This window comes from Callorhinus ursinus, unplaced genomic scaffold, assembly GCF_003265705.2.
Source record: "Callorhinus ursinus isolate GAN/ISIS: 27379988/994484 unplaced genomic scaffold, GSC_fseal_2.0 scaffold15, whole genome shotgun sequence".
Taxonomy (NCBI): Eukaryota; Metazoa; Chordata; class Mammalia; order Carnivora; family Otariidae; genus Callorhinus; species Callorhinus ursinus.
The window spans coordinates 42,878,736-42,892,125 of NW_027397077.1; the positions used below are offsets into that span (position 1 = coordinate 42,878,736).

Consider the following 13,390-nt stretch of genomic DNA (forward strand, 5'->3'; position numbering starts at 1 on the left):
GTTACTGTGAAGGCTGAAGATTAGATCTTAAATATGTAAGTCAAGAGCCTAATACTGTGCCTGGCACATAGTAGACATGCAATACATGCTAGCTACTATTGGTATAAGGATATGGTGACACTTTCACTTTCTCAAAGAAATTTGAAAGCAAAAATTCAAACTGTATAATGTGTATTATTACTAGGAATAGGTCTCTTATTCTGACATAAGAACCACATGAAATGTGTGTGTATATAATATACACATACATATAAAATATGCTCACACAGCATTTGTAATTCATTGTTAAATTATTCACCTGTGCAAAATGAAAGGCTTGAATTTGGATACATCTCACAAATATTTAAAAATAAGAATATAACTTATTAGTAATATATAGTATATTTATTATATATATTTATATTAATAAATAGTAGTAACTATTTGCAAAATACTACTGGGTATAGAACTTCTTGATAGGTATGAGGTATCTGGTTTAAGTTTTATTATGCTGTGATTGTCAGAAGTCTTTTTATACTCATGGGAAAATAAAAATTGAAGAATCTGGATTGCCTGAGAGAGAATTAAAAAATACACAGGTGAAGACTTGAAATCCTAAATCAAGACCTGAAATCAGGAAATGGAAATCAAGTGGCATATTGAGTATAATATAAATGTTCATCAACAGAAAACATGCTCACTGGAATGCCTCAAGTTCAGATATGCAACCTTTTTTTTTTTAAGATTTATTTATTTGAGAGCGAGTGAGTGCATGTGGGGAGGGAAGAGGGAAGAGGGCAGAGGTCGAGGGAGAGAGAGTCTTACGCAGACTCCGTGTTGAACAGGGAGCCCAACCCTGGCTGGATCTCATGATCCTGAGCCAAAACCAAGAGTCAGACGCCTAACCACTGTGCCACCCAGAAGCCCCCAGATATATATATCCTTTTATCAGAAACCCTGACATTATTTAGACTTAAAGATTATTTAGTTTCTAGGTCAGATGATTTCCTGCCCTCCATAGGAAACCTATTTCTTTATATTACAAGTCTGCAGTATAAGAAAGCAATGGTATATGTGTGATGGGGAGGGGAGGTGAGGAGTGAATGAATAGTGGGGAAGAGAAGTGACTCTCATCTACACGGAGTTCCTATTCTATGGGAGCAGCACTACAATTTTCTGTATGAGACTGCCCCTAAATGTATATAATGTGTATATATATAATGTATACACTTGTGGGTGATTAAATCCCTTACCAAGGGCCCAACTGTAAAGGCTATATGCACTCTCTTTTGTTTCTATTACTCTGAACCACGGATAGAAGGATGGAAGGAAAGCAGGATAGATTTTCTGAGCATCTACTATATGCCTTACATCAAACTCGGCATCATTTAATCCTTAACATACCTTCTAAGTATTATTAGCTCCACCAATACAGATAGAAGAAACAGACTCAGAATTTTAATCAACTTGTTTCAAGTCATCCAGTTAGTAAGAGATGGACTTAAGATTCTAAGGCCTCTCTGCCTCTAAAATCACAACATTCCCTGTATACCACAGTGCCCTTCAAAATAGTTTCCCAGAAAACAGAAGAGGAGGCAATTTTAAAAAGTGACAGACCAGTTGATTATCTAAGGGAACAAACTGCTTACCTCAATAAGCTAGATCACTTAGTAACTCATTTATACCACTAATTCCAAAATATGTGATTTATGTTCAGTATTACTCACAGATTTCTGACCTGGCTCCACTCAGATAGTAAGTAACATGACAGTTCTTCTGGAACTTGAACACACTTTTCCCTTAAAATTTTACCTATCTAATAATCACTTGATTAAAATAATGAGAATAATTTTACTATCTTTTCTTAAAGTAAAAATTTTTACTAAAGTACAATATGCAAATAAGAAGTGCACAATTCATAAATGAAACCCTCAGTGAATTTTCACTAAGTGAACACACATGTACACACCACTCAGGTCAGAAAACATTACCAGCACCCCCAAAAGTTTCCCTTGTACCCCCCATCGTCATTTAGTTCCCTTCTCTCTCCTGACTTCTTTTACCATGGATTAGTTTTGCTTGTTTTTGAGCTGTAATACATTTTTTTGTGTCTGGCTTCTTTTGCTCATTATTTTTGGGATAAACATCAACAGTTAATCCATTCTCACTGTTGTATAGTATTCCAATATATACAGGGATCCAATAGATTCCAACAGTTAATCCATTCTCATTGTTGTATAGTATTCCGATATGCCATAATTTATGTATCCTTTCTATAGCTGATGAACATTCAGATTGTTTCTAGTCTGGAGCTCTTATAACTAGTGTTCCTATGAACATTCTTGTACATGCCTTTTGATGCAATGCTACCTTTTCTTCATTTGAAAATTTTCCTATTTTAAAAAGTCGACTGTCTTCCTTCTTCAGAAAAGAAACATATTATAAATTTAAAATTTCAAGAATCTGTATTGTATTAAATAAGTCAACAAATATATTCTACTTTTTTTCTTAAGTAGGCTTCATGCCCAGCTTGGAGCCCAACATGGGGCTTGAACTCATGACCCTAAGATCAAGACCTGAGCTGAGACCAAGAGTTGGATAGTTAACTGATTGAGCTACCCAGGCACCCCAACAAATATATTCTAATTACCAGACTTTTCAGCCAAGGGTTGGCATGTACTTTGCAATATGTGCTTTTAACCTTAGTGAAAGGTGATTTTTCAATAATTCCAGGCTATTCACTTAATCAACCTAGTAAAAACATGCATTATTACAGAAGCAATGGAGCAGGGGGAGAGAAAAAGAATGAGGACAATACAAATGGCGTTTCTGAAATGTTTCACAAATAATACAATAATTAGATTCAAGTTCAATAAATACTACTGGGGCAAATGCATCATGAAGCCTGCTGGCATTGTATGACTTCCCAAGAGCTGTCCAATCTTTGTTGTTTATCTTTCTCAGCCAAGACCTGCTTGCCACATAGAAGCAGGCAGTTATTAGAATTCTTGAGGTTGCATGTGTGAGCAGCCAGGTAAGAAACCATAATTATTATTTTTCTCTTTTTTTTTTTTTTTGCATAGCTTCTATCAATACATGAACAATAAAGGCAAATAAGGTAGGGTGCCTGTGTGGCTCAGTTCGCTGAGCGTGCAACTCTTGGTTTCGGCTCCGGTCATGATCTCAGGGTTCTGGGATGGAGCCCGTTGGGCTCTGTGCTCAGCACAGAGTCTGCTTATCCCTCTCTCTCTGCTCCTCCCCCTTCCCCTGGGTTGCTCATGTCTGTGCACACGCACGGTCTCTCTCTAAAATAAATAAAATCTTTAAAAAATAATAATAATAGGGTGCTTGGGTGGCTCAATCAGTTAAGCATCTGCCTTCGGCCCAGGTCTCGATCCCAGAGTCCTGGGATCAAGTCCCACATCTGGCTCCCGGCTCAGAGGGGAGTCAGCTTCTCCCTCTCCCTCTGCCCCACCCCACGCACAGGCGCACGCACTCTCTCTCTCAAATAAATAAAATCTTTAAAAAAAAAAAAAGGCAAGTAAGGTGGCTCCAGTAAAGCCATGAAGCCTTCAAGTTTGAGTCGGCTCCCACAAGCCTCTCACTTCTCCCACTCACTTTAATATTCTAGGCCCCAATATCTCCCATACCTCCTACTACTAATCCAAACAGGAGAGAGCTATATCCCTGTTTATGCTTGGAATGAAACTTCTCTCTACAACAATTTTAACATTTCCAGGAGTTAGAATCTTTGGGGTTACTGTCAATAAAGAATGAAAGGTTTAACCTATTAGGACTTCAGGCCTCTTATTATAGTGGAGGAGGTAATTTTTATTGTCTCTAAACATCACATTGTGCACCTGAGGTTGGCTTTCATCCTTACAGGCTACCTGGAGTCTAGGGGTGAATCAGAAAGGAGAGTTGAGTGTCTGAGCTAGCCTATTCCTTTCGCATCTTAAACAATTCACCTCCCATCCTTCTACTCTAAGATTTCTTTTTTTTTTTTTTAAAGATTTTATTTATTTATTTGAGAGAGAGAGAATGAGAGATAGAGAGCACGAGAGGGAAGAGGGTCAGAGGGAGAAGCAGACTCCCTGCTGAGCAGGGAGCCCGATGTGGGACTCGATCCCGGGACTCCAGGATCATGACCTGAGCCGAAGGCAGTCGCTTAACCAACTGAGCCACCCAGGCGCCCCTACTCTAAGATTTCCAGATGCCAGGGGCATGAATCTGCTCATACTGTCCTTCTAACGTGCCCCACGCCAGTGCCTTGATATGGGCTTTCACCTTCTCTGTTCAGTCCCCCCCATCATCACTATAAGCTATGCTAGCTGAATCGCTGATCTAAAACTCTCTAGCACTCAGGGCACTGAGGAGCACATGGGAAGCAGGTGGCAGCAGTGTGACAGGTGATGCAGGGAAGGAATGGCAGGATGGGAGGGATCTCAGCCTTTAGGCATGTCAGGTTGAAGGCAAGTCAAACTCCAACATATAAGGAAGAACGTATTTTTTACAATGTGTGACAGGAGCACAAAGGTGTCTATCAGCTTAAAGGTGGTAATCATACGTGGAGGGAAAAAGTCAACACTACTGAAGCTCCTCACAACCAGTAATGAAGTAAAAAGAGATGAACTAACTCTGGCTGGGGAGCTTTGGATCAGGTGTGAGGCTGGACTTGATAAGCTTTAAGATGGATTTCTTCACAGATTCTCCCTAAGTGGTATTGATTAACAGGGACCAGCATCTACTTTAGGGGGTGCTTTGGGACTAAAGGAGCATTTGGCACATAGGTAAGAGAACTCAAAAGATAAAAATTCCAAATGAGAGCCCTCAATAGGTCACACTCAGACAGCTAGATACATGAGGCCAGTGGTTCAGTGCTATGACTGAGGGGGGTGCTACTCTCCACAGGCCCACCTACCTTGTTCTCTAAGTCATTTGGACAACTGGCCCCTACTCCTGGCCCCTATGTTGGCTCACCCCTCCCTATATGACAAGTGGGGAATGTATAAGCCTCTAAGAGGCTACCCATTCAAGGTTCCAGACACAGATGCTGCACTGTCACTTGACTCCTTGGAAATAAACCTTAAAACTTCCCACCAGTCCTCATAAAGTAAGGTTATTACACAGGATTTTTCTTCTTTCTATAAAGGCATGTTCCAACAAAACTTCAAGATCACCATAAATACAACTGTTGAAGGCAATAAATAAGTAATTTAATGATATAAAACATGTAGCTTTTTCATTAAATTATCAGTTCTTTCCTTACTCTGAGTAATTAGTTCAAGGAATCAAAAGTGTTAAATTGAATAAGTGATACCAAAAATCCTTGAACAGGATAGAAAAGAAACATCCAAAAATAAAGAATTAAGTAAAAATGTTACAAAAATGTCCTATTTACCAGACTTTCCATAGAAGCTTGACACATCACAAAAATCTGCTTTTAACCTTGGTAAAGCAATTAAAAGGTGATTTTCAGTAACTCCACTGCATGACTCAAATTATTGTTGGAAAGATAAGTATTTGAAATTAATGGCTACAGACTTTCAACTCCCAACTCCCTGCAAACCCACCAAAGTCTTCTTTACTGTTCTTTGATCCTCTGTGATAGAGAAACAAAGACCATCATTTTTAATTTCAAGAAAATCACATGGATGCTTTGTTTCTTCACTTAAAAGAAACAACATGATTATATTTGGGCTATTTATTAATGAGTTCCATATGAATTAAATTTAACTTATAACTCAATCAATTATTATCTATTTCTCTTAAAAAAACACAATTCAACATATAAGTGGGTAAAAAGAGATTAATCTGGGTTCTTTTATTCATATTTATATCTCCAGGCAGAGCCACATCTGTGAGGGACCAATTCCTAAATTCATCCAAATACTTGAACAGACATTTTATTGCTGGCACTGCTATCTGAACTGCCAAGCAAGCCCACATAAAAAGGCACCATTAAGGAGCAGCAACTTAGTTATCAGTGATACCATAAGTTATCAACAATTCATTCACTCAACAAATAGTACTAGACACTCTGCTAAGTGCTGGAAACATAATGGTGAGTGAAATGATTCCTGCTCTCACAAAGCTTACAGTATGGTAAGGGGAAGAGATATCAATCAATCATATAAGGAGTGTAATTAAAAAGTGAAATAAAGCTCACAAGGAAAAAGAACACAATATAAAGTAAAAGAATCTGATCTAGACAAACAGTGGGCATCGGAGAGGACTTCCCTGAGGAAGTGATGCTTGAGCTGAGACCTGCAGGACTGGAGCAAAGGGGGAGGTATGTGAGGGAAACGGCAGGCATATGAGGATTTCAGGCCAAGAGAAGAGCACCTGAAAGGGCCTGGGGTAAAGGTAAGCCGTATCCTCAAGGAAGTCGAAGGCAGGCCACTGTGTTTAGAGCACAGGGAGCTAGGGGTACAAGGATAGGAAAATGGTAAGTTTTTAGAAAGGTCTTAAAATAGGAGGCAGGCAGGGGCGCCTGGGTGGCTCAGTTGGTTAAGCGACTGCCTTCGGCTCGGGTCATGATCCTGGAGTCCCGGGATCGAGTCCCACATCGGGCTCCCTGCTCAGCAGGGAGTCTGCTTCTCCCTCTGACCCTCTTCCCTCTCATGCTCTCTATCTCTCGTTCTCTCTCTCTCAAACAGATAAATAAAATCTTAAAAAAAAAAAAATAGGAGGCAGGCAAATGGCCTCTACTATAACTTGGGTTCTGGTGGGGCTTCAACAACATAATGCCTTTAAAGGAATTTTGTAAATTGTAAAGCACCCTTACTTTCGTAAGTACTATTTACTTCCACTACTTTGTTTTCTAAATAAACTTTCAGCCTGGATGCCAAGGGACAAGCCAAAAGCAGAAGAGCTAAAACTAGAACCCCAGTGTTCTAATCCAGTGTTTTGCCCCTATACCACACTGCCTAAAAATTTCAGTTTATATCACTTAACTAGTCCAATGTCTTTACCAGACAACTAGTGCTTCATAATGACAACTCCAATTATGAGTATGTCAGGCAATTTTCTAAGCTCTTTATTTACATTAACTTATTTAATCATCAATTCTAGAAAAAAGGTTCTATTATTGTCCAGATGAAAACACTGAGGCTCAAAAAAGTTAAGAAAATTATTCAAAGTCACACAGCTGGTAATTCTTGACATTGTTAACCACAACACTATCTAGCTGCTGCTTAAACCATTTTACGTGTGTGTTTCTACATATGCGGGGGGTGGGTGGAGAACAGAACTCACCTGTATAAAACCACATTCACCTAATTGAGGACACCAATCAGCGTACTGGTCACCTAGTGCCTAGGGTATTAGTGGGGCCTGGCAAATACTTTACGAACTAAAGATAGATATAAGGGACTAACAAAAGACTTGAATCTAGAAGTAAAGTGATTTTCTGATGCTTTCGCCCTCAGTCATGTAATACATCAGCAATTCACTTGATAGCTGTATTTTCCTTGTCTACTTTTTTATTGTTACATTGAAGATTTGTTCCCCACTACCTTTGTCATACTTCACAGACTTTAGCCTGGAGATAGAGTGGGATTATGGGAAAAGGACAATGAACTAGTTTCAACCACTTTCCAGCCACAACTGGCCTGTTCTCAGTCACTCCAGACACTCTCCCTCCTGGGCCTCGCTCTCCAGAACACTATTCCTTCCTTGGGTTCCTCAGTTCAAACATCACCACCTTTCCAGAACATCCAATCTAAATCAGTCTCCTCAGGCCTTCTTTAACACATCACTCAGTTTCATTTCATTTCTTTCATGAAACTGACCACTCTTTAATCATCTCTTTAATGTCTATTCACCCCAACTCCCAATTCTAGGAGGGCAGGGGCTTTGTCTAGGTGGTTCTCTGGATGTATCCTCCAGGGCCCCAAACTAGGCAAATATCCATTTAATCAACGAATGAGAATTACTTCAGATTTATCTCTGTTCTATCAAGCCCTCAATACCCTTAAGCTTTCCACTCCTGGTGGCTCTACACCCCATTTTCAACAGGAACACCATCTCTACATTACTTTGAGGTTCACAAAGTAACCTGGACTCCATTTTCTGAGCAGAGCCCCTAAAACGATCTCTCCCCATTTTACAGTCCAGGAAATTGAGCCTCGGAAGGGATTCGCCCGCAGCCATGCCGAAAACACGGGCAGGAGCCCCGACGGGTGTCCAGGTTCCGAAAAGCCCTTCCCACGAGCCAGCGCCGTGGATTCAAGGTGCTTCATCACCTTTATTACTATTGTTCTACCGCACTCATTCAGGACGCGTTCCAGGCCAAGGGAAGCCGCCCGGCCCCTCGCGGTGTCCCCGAGCGCCCCAGACTCTTAACCCAGGCCGCGCCCCCGCGCGCCCCGCCCCCGGCCCCGCCCCCACCGCCCCGGCCTCACGCCGCGCCGCGGCCTCTGCTCCCGCCCTGCCTGGGCTCCCGCGCCCCGCGGGGGCCGCCCCCTCCCGCCCGAGCCAATCAACAGAGCCTCGGGGGTCGGAGCCAGAGGTCCCAGCCCACCTATCTGGGCATCAATTGGTCGGGACAGCTGTCGCTCACGAAGTCGCGCCCCGCACCCGCCTCCCTCCTTTTTCTCCACCCTCCCTCCAGAAAAAACGGCGGTTGGGCCGCGGCGGTCTCCAACGGCGGGCGGGAAGCGGAGGGGCGAGGAGCCGGGGAACTAGGGAAGGAGGGACTGCAGGGAGGAGGAGGATAAAAGGGAGGAGGAGGGGAGTCTGGCCCAGCCGGAGCCATCTCCATCGAGAACAAAATGGCGGCGCTGGCGGAGGGCCAACTGTGAGGCGGGGCCGCGGCCATTCCCCCTCCGCCCCCACCCTCGCGCCGGCCGGGCCGGTCAGGGGGAGCCTGCTCTCTTCGCCCGGCCGCGGGCGGGGAGGGGAGGGAAGCGGCCCGGCCCACTATGCAAAGCGTCCGGCGGCGGCGGCGCCGCCGCCGCCGCCGCCGCCCCGTGGCAAAGGTAAAAGGGTCGGGTTCAGCCGCCGTCGCGGCGGCTCCATGTCCGCGCGCCAGGCCCGCCCCCTCCGCCGCCGGCCCGAGCCCGCCCCGGCCCCTTTTCAATTTTACCTCAGGATTTGGCGCCAAAGCAGCCTCGAAGCAGGTCCCGTGTCTGCGGCGGGCGGCCCCCGACGCGGAGGGCAGGGCGCGGGGAGGCCGGCCTCCCGGCGTTGGCGGATGGCGGGAGCCCCGGGGCCGTGGGCTCGCGGGGCAGCAGGCGAGAGACGAGACGCCGAGGTGGGAGCGGGGGCGGCGGGGGCGGGCCCGGGGGCGCCGCCGGGGTCGCGGGGAAGGGGGGGTTTGTTATTGTTTTTGTCAGTGAAAGGTCAGAGTTCGTGACCCCGGTGCCGCCGCCGCCGCCGCCCGCGCGCTGGTAGGAGGAGGGCGAATGTTCTTCTTCCTCTTCCCAGCGCCAGCCTCGCCGCGGCCGCGGGGGGCGGGCGAGCACGCGATTGGCTGAGGCGCGCGCGCGCACCGGAACGCCGCGGCCGGCGCTGGTCCATCCGGCCCCTCGGCGGCCCGCGGGCCCGGCGGCGAGCGGGCGGGAGTTGGTGTCGGCCCTGCTGGCCGGGGAGCCTCTGCCCCGGACTCGGTTGGCACAGCCGCTAGGCGAAAATGAAATTTCAATGGCGCGGACGCCTCTGTTTTCAGGGCAGAGGGCCGATTGGTCGTCTTAAAACCCTGGGAACGCGGCGCACCGTTATTCGGGTGCAAGCCGGCGCCTCCTGGGGGACCGCGAGTTCCTCGAGGCTAGGTGGTTTCTGTGTTCTCCCTGTGATTGCCTCCATCCCGGCCTCCCGCTGAGCTGAAGCCTCTGTTGATTGAAGAAGCAGTCTCCCAGCACAGAGCCTGTAGGTTAAGTGGGTGGTTTATTGGTGGGTATTGAATTGTTTGTGCCCTACTCTTTACGGATGGTTTTTATTTGGGTTTTAAAGGTCGCCAGCTTCTGGCAGTATTAGGTAAAGTTTTGAAATCGTCCAACACCTGTTATTTATGGTCTTTTAGTGAACACGTGACCCAAATCTTAAGTCCTCTCCACTCTCTCCGCTCTTTGGAACTAGTGAACAGTGATACATAAGTGTGTGTAAAACAACTGCAAAATTGCTTCTCTTGGTCTTAGGAATTTTGGGTTGTAGGTTTTCTTTAGATATTTCTCTCTTTTTAAGTCGTGGTTTTGACTTGCTTTGGGAGATGTGGACCACTTATTTTTCCTAGATGCCCCGAAATGTTTTGGTTAGACTCTTCCTTGATCGTCATGCTTTGTAGGAGGAAGATTCCTTGCTAATTGATTTTTTTTCTTGCATTTTTCTTGTTTGTTATGAATAAATACTGATCCCAAGATGGATGGGTTAACCTTTTTTCTTAAACATTTGTGCTTTGATCAGGCTGACCCCAGCTTTGAGTATTTTGTCCGAAATCTTATATTTCTATTTGATAGGAAATGCTTTAAACACACCATTTTTTTCTTTTCCCATGTTCTCACCTCGAAAAGAAGTGGGGGAAAGAGTTAAATTTGTAATGTCTTCCCTGAAGCTGGAAGGGGCCTCAAGAAATGATATGGCCCAGTCCTCTTCTGGCAGGAAGATCTTACAGGAGAGGTGGGTGAGAACCAGAAAGTTCAAGTGATGTGCCTATGGTTACACAGTATTTTGATGGTAAATCCTTGTAAACATGGACTCTTTTTACAATTGCATTCTTTTTCAAAAATTACTTTTTTAACGTTAAATAAAAGTTAAAAAATAAACGTTAAACGTTAAATAACGTTAAAAGCCGTTTTTAACGTTAAATAAACACTTCCAGATACAGTGTAAAAATTCATACATCAGTTTTGGGTTTTTCTTTTTTGCAAACACAATTGCACTAATTTTGAAGTAAATATTAAACAATCATTAATGTTTCTATCATGGCCTATCATTAGCACTGTGAACGAGGCACAGTTACTTCATTTTACTGAGGTGTAGGAACTGAGGCCTGGGTAAGGTAAGCAATCTGCCAAATGTTACAGATGCAATAAGGGAAGACAGAGCTGTGATCTAGTCCTTTTGACCTTAAGGTTTATGCTGTAAAACCATGCTGTATCAGTGGCCAGATGTTCACTTAAAGGTTAGTTGTTTAATATTAAAAGTAGTGTAGAGAGGTGCCTGGGTGGCTCAGGTGGTTAAGCGGCTGCCTTCAGCTCAGGTCATGATCCCGGGGTCCTGAGATGGAGCCCTTCTTCTGTCTCCTTGCTCAGCAGGGAGTCCGCTTTCCTTCTCCCTCTGTCCTTCCCCTGCTCATTCTCTCTCAAATAAAATTTTTTTTTTAAAAAAAGTAGTGTAGAAAGCGTTCATAATCTTGGGCAGCTTTTCTTTCCCGGAAAACAGATGCACATGTACAGAGACAGATTGCAAACAGTATCAGCAGGTAACAGGCCTCTGCAAGCTGAAATCAGTGCTGCCATAGTGCCAGTTTTTTTTCTCCATTGTGTTTTTGCTAGAAGTCTTTAAAATATATATATGTATGTTTATTTTTATAGAGTGCACATGCGGGGTGGGGGGGGTGACAGAATCTTAAGCAGGCTCCACTCAGTGTGGAGCCCATCTCGGGGCTCAGTCCCATGACCCTGAGATCATGACCTGAGCCGAAATCAAGAGTCAGATGCTTAATAGACTAAGCCACGCAGGCAGGCACGCCCTGATAGAAGTCTTTTTAGTGAGAGTGTTTTAGCAGCTTTAATCACAAAAAAAATATTCAAGTTGTGTCATACTAGCTATACTTTTTTTTTTTTACTGTTAATGAGTATCCACATTTTTATCAAGAGTGCTTTTAACATTGTTTTATCTGCCTTTAAATATTAAAGGGTTCTTGACTAAGGGGTGCAGTAAAGAACTGCCAGGCCCCAGTGGTTGTGAAGCATTAAGCTTTGGGTGGGGCCTGGCATCAGCACTTCTGAGCATCACAGAGAATTCTGATGTACACTACCAGCCTGAGCCACTGATTAATTCCAAAAAGGCATGGCAAAAGAATAACAAGACAAAACTTTACATTTTTTGAAATGCAGTTGTTGGTTTTTTCAAACTGACCACTCCTGAAGATTATTCATTCACAGGGACAGGGGCTTGACAGGATTGATGATACCCAGCTGTTGTGTGTGCATCTTCTTGGCACCCACCCAGACGGTGAGCTCTGTATCGAAATGTGCCTTGTCCCTCTCTCTCTCAGCCCTTACCACAGTACCTAGTAAAGATGGGTATTTACTGAATCAGTGCTTTGCCCAGCAACAGTATATGGTGAACAATATTCATATTATCATCCCACTTTTAAGCTGAACTCAGTGAAAACAAAGTTTGGTGACTTCCTTGAGCTGGGATGTGAGCCTGGGGCTGTTCGCTCCTTGCACAGTGCTCTGTGGATGAGACCCAGGTGTTCCTTTCTCTTCCCTCTCTGTTCTCTGGGCAGGTATTTTTTTCACAACACTTAACTAGTGTGTTCTTCACTCAGTCATTAAGTAACTTGTCTGTGAGCTCCTTGAGAGCAGGAACAATATCATGCAGTTTCATTTTGTACATAGGACAGAGTAAACATGTTTTTTTGCCATCCAGGGTTATTTAAATAATAAATGTCAATGAAAACCAAATTTTGGTTAAATAATAGTTGTATATGTGCTAAAATTTTCCAGTTATTAAGCAAAGTTGGTTTTTTTTTTAACTTGTAAAGATACTGCTTTTTTGGTAGCAGAAATGATGGTTTTCCTTATTTTTGTGGACTGTGGGAAGGCTTAATTACCTTCTTAAGTATTTATGTATATTTTTGTATCAGCTCTTCTATAATAGCTTATGCTTTATTGCTATGTATAGTAATTTATGAAACTTACATTTATATCATTTATATAATTATGACATTTATAAAATAAACTGTTAAACCTGATATAATTCTTTTTAGCCTTATTTTTGAAGAGTGTGGAATCTAAACAGATGTAATCAATAAGTACCAGATTGCCTGTTCCTTACACTCACATCATCCTGTTAAATCTTCACAATAACTTTGTGAAGTGGATGGTATTATCTTGTTTTTGTAGCTGAAGAGGCTGAGGCCTTAAACAGGGGAGCATGACTTCTCCAAAGTCACATGGTTGGCAGGTGGTGGAACATTTATTCATAGTTATTTCTGCTTATTTCTCTTCTGTCCTTGAGAACTTTGAAAAGAAAACTGTCTTCCCACCTCCATGATTCTGTCAGAGTCAAGCTCTGTCACAGTAGAAGGCTATTTGGAGAGGTCTCAGATTCTGTGTACTTGGCCCTTGCTTTTCCCAGGAAGAGAAAAGAGACTGAGCCTGTGGTAGACTGGTGGGAATGGAACGCAGGGACACTGTGAGAGTGAGTTCCTGAGTCCCCTCCAGAATGGCTTTTGCTG

At 43.6% G+C, this 13,390-nt stretch overlaps 1 protein-coding gene across 10 annotated transcripts in view; it reads right to left on the bottom strand.

Annotated features, from left to right (window-relative positions):
* Nucleotides 1-9,353, bottom strand: part of NR2C2 (nuclear receptor subfamily 2 group C member 2) — a 93,476-nt gene extending 84,123 nt beyond the window's left edge. For 9 of the 10 annotated variants that reach the window (XR_003210698.2, XR_003210697.2, XR_003210696.2 and 6 more), the window contains exon 1: nt 9,068-9,353. The gene's annotated coding sequence lies outside the window, so the exon portion shown is untranslated. Of the gene's footprint in view, nt 1-8,225; nt 8,244-9,067 lie in introns of those variants that run through there. The other variant, XM_073901696.1, reaches the window with a different exon arrangement.
* Nucleotides 9,354-13,390: the final 4,037 nt, after the last annotated feature.